The sequence below is a fragment of the Macaca fascicularis genome, chromosome 9, assembly GCF_037993035.2.
Source record: "Macaca fascicularis isolate 582-1 chromosome 9, T2T-MFA8v1.1".
Taxonomy (NCBI): domain Eukaryota; kingdom Metazoa; phylum Chordata; class Mammalia; order Primates; family Cercopithecidae; genus Macaca; species Macaca fascicularis.
The window spans coordinates 33,706,609-33,712,608 of NC_088383.1; the positions used below are offsets into that span (position 1 = coordinate 33,706,609).

Sequence of the window (6,000 nt, forward strand, 5' to 3'; positions counted from 1 at the left end):
TAAACATTTATACAGAAAAATGTGACTTCCATACTTCAAATGGTACATACCTAATTTTGTATGTAAATATTTTCCTCATCACTCCACTGAAACTACTCCCTACACAAAACAGAATGCTGATTTTTCTTCTTCCTTTCCGCCTACACAAAACAGAATGCTGATTTTTCTTCTTCCTTTCCGCCTTTATTGCCTCTTCATCTCCTCACCAATCACAATCAACTTAATTACTCCTTCTTTGTGGTTCCAAAATAGCCTTGATAGTGGCCAGCACAGTGAATGACAAACCTTCAGTGATGCTCAATAATATAGTGTTATTTCTGTTCAAACTTCTATTATAACTAATTTTATTCATGTCTGTATCTCTCATCAGGCTAGTGTTGGAGGGCAAGAATCCAGGCTTTCATTTTAAAATATAGCCTTCATATATCATTGTGATACATATATGATATTATACATAACTCCTAATAAGTAACAAAGTGGCCAAGTACTATCTGTGAAATTAGACTGGATTCTTCCTATGCTGTCCCTTGAAAGTGCCACCCATCTGTCTTCCAACCTTCACTCATACCATTCCAAGCTCAGGCCTCATCTCCTACACAACGTGTTCCGAAACCACACAAGACAATGCTGAGATTTTTCTAACGCTGTTAGGGAATATTTTATGGTACAGTACATTGTATAAAACACTCTTTGGTATTTATGTTTTCCTGAACCGAACACAACTTGTTCCAACTAGACAACAGACTCAACATCAAAGACCATGCCGACTTCTTGATTCATGCCCAATGAGTAAAGCATTTTTCAGGTAACTGGTACTCAATGTACTGATAGAATAAAATGTAATGTACAGCCGAGCTACATCCTGATGCAGAGCTGTTGTGACAGATGTTGTGACAGATGTTGCTGGTCAGCGCTGGCAGGCATCCTTAAAGGAGTAAGTGGCACGGCGCCTACACTCTCTGGTGATACAAAAAAAAAAAAAAGAAAGGTTGCTCATGGGGTGAGAGAACTGCATTCTACTTACATCAGGCAGCAGCTATCCTCCAACTCCTGGAACAAGAAAACGACAGAAACATGCAGACTGCTTTATAGGGTAGATGTGGAAACCAATGCCCTGGAAGTATAGTACTCTGACAAAGGTCACACAGAAATTCAGTGGCAGACCCTGCACTGACACCCAGGTTTCCTGCCTCGCAATCGAGAAGCCTTTACTACATCAAACTGCTTCTCTGATCAGGTACCTGAAAATAAATTACCACAAAGGGATGTGACCAATGAAGTCTTTTTGTCTTTAACTCAAACATGCCAATCACTGGAAAAACCCAGAAATACCTTTGTCACTCACAAAAATGTCACTCAAAGGAATTAGAAGTTCAGAGAAGAAACTGGGGAAGGTAAATGCTTTTCTGGATTCCTCTTCCTCTACCCACCTTGACTGTTCCCAGGTCCTCCTTCAGTCCGTTTTTCACTCCACACCCTCCTTTGGTGTTTGCATGCACAGCCTATAGCTTCAACCAGTACTTAATAGACTGAGAATTTCCAAATTGAAATCTGTTTGTTTTTTGTTTTTTTTTTTTTTTTTTAGCTCTTACCCTGTGTATTCAACTGCAATTTAGACATCTCCACCTATGTCCCCGGTCACCTTAAAAAAATAAAACTCAGCCTCATAAGGTCATCATTTCCCCTCTGCTCCAGCCAACCAGCAGCCCCGGCTTGTGGTCACCCTCTCACCTCAGTGAACAGCACCTCCTAGCCAGAAACCAGTGTCACATTGGGTTTCTTTCATTTCTCTTATCAAGTCTTTTCAATTCTCCCTCCTAAATATACTAGTTCTTGAACTCCACTCAAATCATCCTCCATATAGGGGATCTGCAAAGGTTTCTGACCACTCACCTTTATCACTAAAAAAATTCTAAGCATACATGTACCCAAAATACATGTAATTTATAAATTCAAATACGTGTACTTCTACAGCAATACAGTAAGATATAAATCATAATCAAAATTTTAAACTTTGAAGTGATGAGATCAACAAACATAATAGTAGACCTAAAATTTTCTTCCCATACTTCAGTGAGTCTTTTTACGCACCCCTGGAGATCAGGAACCTGCACTTTGAAATTATATACAATGAGACTGGTCCTACAAGAAATACATACATATATATGCTTGTGTGTATGTGTGTTTATATACATATGTATATGTACTGGAGGCAGCTTTTCTCATGCACACACATGTTTCATGAGGTGATATGCACATGTTTAAGCATATTGCTAAATATAGTTAACTCTACTTTCTAAAGTCACAAATCAAACGGCAAGTTTAAAGTCAGTTGACCTCTAAACACTCACAGCCACTTTTAAAGCAGTAACACATGTATAAAGTATAGTTTGGATCCTTTTGTACACAGCTCCTGAAAGAGAGAAATTTTTTTTCACCTACCGACAGACATATTGGAAGGCTGCTAATATTCTGACTTTTACGCACTGTACCCCCTTTAACCTGGGTACATACCATAATATTCTTTCAGTTTTCCACAGCTATAGATACCCCTAGCATGACACTTCAGGATTCAGAAGACGAATGTACCTTTCTGTATCTTAACCTCTCTACTCCACACTTCCCACCTCTGAAAAAACAACCAGCCAAATTCTCAGAACCTAGAACCAAGTCAGAGTAAACACTGCTAATACAATACAGACACTTACATATTTACCTGGCATAATCTCTAGGATTCCACCCACAACCTAACAGATCCTAACTCTCTCGTAGAGTGAGAAAATCTGCTAAAATCTGACAGAAGTCCAAATGAATCCTTTCAGATATATGTAGCTTGTTACATACTCAGAAAGTTAAGTTCTCGGAACTTGAAAGCTCTCTGAAACTTTTACAAGATGTTTCAGCTTATCACACTAGCAGCATGGTTAAGGGCAAACCAGAGCAGCTACAGAATATTAATGAATATTTTTTTCGGACAGAACACTGTACTACTCCCTGCTGTAAGCCACAACTTACTTATCAAGAAGTCAAACAATAAAGACATTAAAATCAGTGGCAAGCACTCTTAGAAAAACTGGCACCATGTTGTTTGACCACTTTTCATTATTATAGTATGACCATTTGTCCCCAGTGTCACTCCCAGAGTTAGGAAGAACACCAATGTAGAACTACATTTTCATTCGTGATGGTAATTTGGGGCTGATTTAAATTAAATTATACTGACCAGAAAGCTAAGAAGAAAGCTGCCTAATTGTTAAAATTACTAAATGCAGTGACTTTCAGAATTGTTGATTCCATGCATTTCATGTACAGAATGTTGAAGGTATTCAAAAATAACTTTAATACAGAACTTTACATTGTTAGGAAAATCACATAAAATTGTAGGTCTAGGTCTGAAGTCAACATAGATGAGTTAAACAGTCTATTTGCTTCCTTTTTACACAATTAAACTATTAACCACATTCTTTGTCCTTTTAGCTAGTATTCTAATAACATCTTCCACCTTCATACTCAATTTTGGGGTAAGTAAAATGGCTTTCCCCCCAAATGCCTGTAATCAAAATACCAATGTTTTTTATTTAACACTTCACCATCTTCAGTCACTTATATAATATTGATCAATGAGCCAACATTATTTAAAAATATGAGAATTACAGTGAGACTCTAAGTCCTGACCCCTCTGGGCCTTGATGTCCACAAATGAACAGGTAACTGCCAACTAAAGTTCCTTAATCATTTCTAAAAGTGGCCTATTGTATACCCTATCGTAAAGGGCATATGTGGTTTAAGAAAGATGTCTAAATTCCTCTAGAACGTTATTTTTGTAGCATCAGAAGTACAATAAGAAAAATAATAATAACCTAAGGGCCAGGCTCAGGGGGCTCAAGTCTGTAATCCCAACACTTTGGGAGCTCTAGGAGAGAGGACTGCTTGAGCCTAGGAGTTTGAGGCCAGCCTGGGCAGCATAGTGAAATCCTGTCTCTACAAAAAATTAAAAAATTAGCCGGGCATGGTGGCAGGCGCCTGTCGTTCCAGCTACTCAGGTGGCTGAGGTGGAAAAATAACTTAAGCACGAGAGGCTGAGGCTGCAGTGAGCTGTGATAGCTCCTCTGCACTCCAGCCTGGGCGACAGAGACCCTGTCTCAAAACAAAACAAAATAACCTAGCAATTCTATCCACCTGTTATCCATGTGGCACGTTGGCCCAAAGAAACCTTACTAATGATGTTACCAATTACCTTCCGAGAAATCTTTTTACTATAAAAGAAGGGCTGAAAAGCAGTCAATATTCATTGAGCATCTACTCTCAAGCTAAGTGTTTTACATTTTGCATTTGATTTTCACGACTATAGTTAGGAAGGTTACTTTTGGTTTAAACGTAGGCTCTGGAGCTAGACCCCATGCCTTCTCCAGGAGCTCCCGATGACCATATGCAACTTACTTTTTGCTCCCTGTGCCTCCGTTTCTTCACTCGGAAAATGGAAATAGAAACAGTAGCAATCTCATTAGAGCAGTTCCAGAATTAAATAATACACATGAAATGCCTAGAGCTAAACCTGGCCCTCGCTGTCATTGTTATAAAAATGAATTATTAGTGTAGGTAGTATTGTTCCTATTTCACAGATGAGGAAACGGAAGCTTAGAGAATGCAATTTACTAATGATCATACCAATGAGTGCAAAGCTTTGGACTTAAAAGCACGAATTTGATTAAATGAAAGTTACTTAGAGAGTGGGAGTCTCATAAATCCAATTTATGAAGCCTAAGAAATGACACGCGGTAAAAATGATACTAGACACAGGACGGGCTCTCAGGCTCGCGGACCGGGTCTGAGCGCAAAGTGGCCGTGGCCCTGTGTCCTGGTCCCGGGGTGCCCGGCAGGGGCCGGCGACTCTTGACTTCCCGGCATTCGCGTTTATAAACACCGGGAAGTGAACTGCACTGCCGCCGCCGCGCCCCCGGTCCCCAGCGGCTCCGCGAGGCCACTTTCTATCCCGGCTCCAGTCGGAGAAGACCAGTCCCAACAGCGGGCGCCGACGGCCGGCTCGACGCTGCTCCAAAAACAGCAGCCAGCGAGGGAGCGAGAGACAAAGGCGCAGGACCAGTCCAGGGGCGCGCTGAGTCCTAAACGCCGAGCCCCGGGTGGCCTCGCTGGCTCCCACCTGCGCTCGCCCAGCCTGGCGGGAGACCGCAGGTGTCAGGAGCCGCTCAGGCCCGGTCCTCCGCAGCTCCAGCAGCCCCGACGTGACAGCGCCCAGGCCCGCGACCCTAGCGCTCGGAACGCGGCTGGGCCGACTCGGCGCCCGGACGCTGCCAGCGCCTGGGACCCGAGGGGGGTGGCGGTGTGCGGACTTCCTCCCGGACTAGCCTGGAATCCCGCCCCAGCCCCCACCGGCCCGCGGCCGCCCCCGCCCCCGCCCCCACGCCTGGCACAAAGGTCCCGGCGCGGCCCGGGCCGGCGGCTGTTAAGTGCTGTTGCGCACCGCAGACCCGAGGCCGCGGCCCGCACCCCCACACCCGAGGCCCGCCGGCGCCTACCTTCTCCGCGCGGCGTCCGGGCCCCGGCGCGGTGGGCTCCGGCCTGCTGTTCCGCGACTCCCGCTCGGCCTCTCCTGCGGGCTGGCGGGGCCTCCCGAGTCTCGGGCGCGGCGGGTGGCGGCGGCTCCTCCTCCTCAGGGGCGGGAGGAGGGGACTCGGCGGCCCAGAGCCGCCCCCCGGCAGGAAACCAGCCGCGGCCCCGCCTCCTCTGCGCGTCTGATCCCGCTCCCGAGGCCGCCACCGCCCTCTCCCTCCGGAAACGCATTCCTCTCCCGCCGCGTCAGCCCGGCCCCGGGGCGAGGAGGAGGCGCAGGAGGAGGCAGGAAGCGCGACCGGGACAAAGGAACTGGCCCGCTCGGGAGCGCGCCTGAGGGAGGCCGTGGAGGGCAGGGCCGGGACTCCGCTGAGACAGTCGCCATGCCTCAGTTTCCTCCTCTGTGAAGGGCGGGAGGGGTCGGTTGCG

General features: G+C 45.8%; 1 protein-coding gene across 22 annotated transcripts in view; it reads right to left on the bottom strand.

Annotated features, from left to right (window-relative positions):
• The window catches only part of ITGB1 (integrin subunit beta 1), a 59,668-nt gene extending 54,028 nt beyond the window's left edge, over positions 1-5,640 (bottom strand). For 16 of the 22 annotated variants that reach the window (XR_012417575.1, XR_012417576.1, XR_012417573.1 and 13 more), the window contains exon 1: positions 5,538-5,640. The gene's annotated coding sequence lies outside the window, so the exon portion shown is untranslated. Of the gene's footprint in view, positions 1-4,440; positions 5,365-5,537 lie in introns of those variants that run through there. The other 6 variants (XM_074001374.1, XM_074001369.1, XM_065520515.2 and 3 more) reach the window with 1 other exon arrangement.
• Positions 5,641-6,000: the final 360 nt, after the last annotated feature.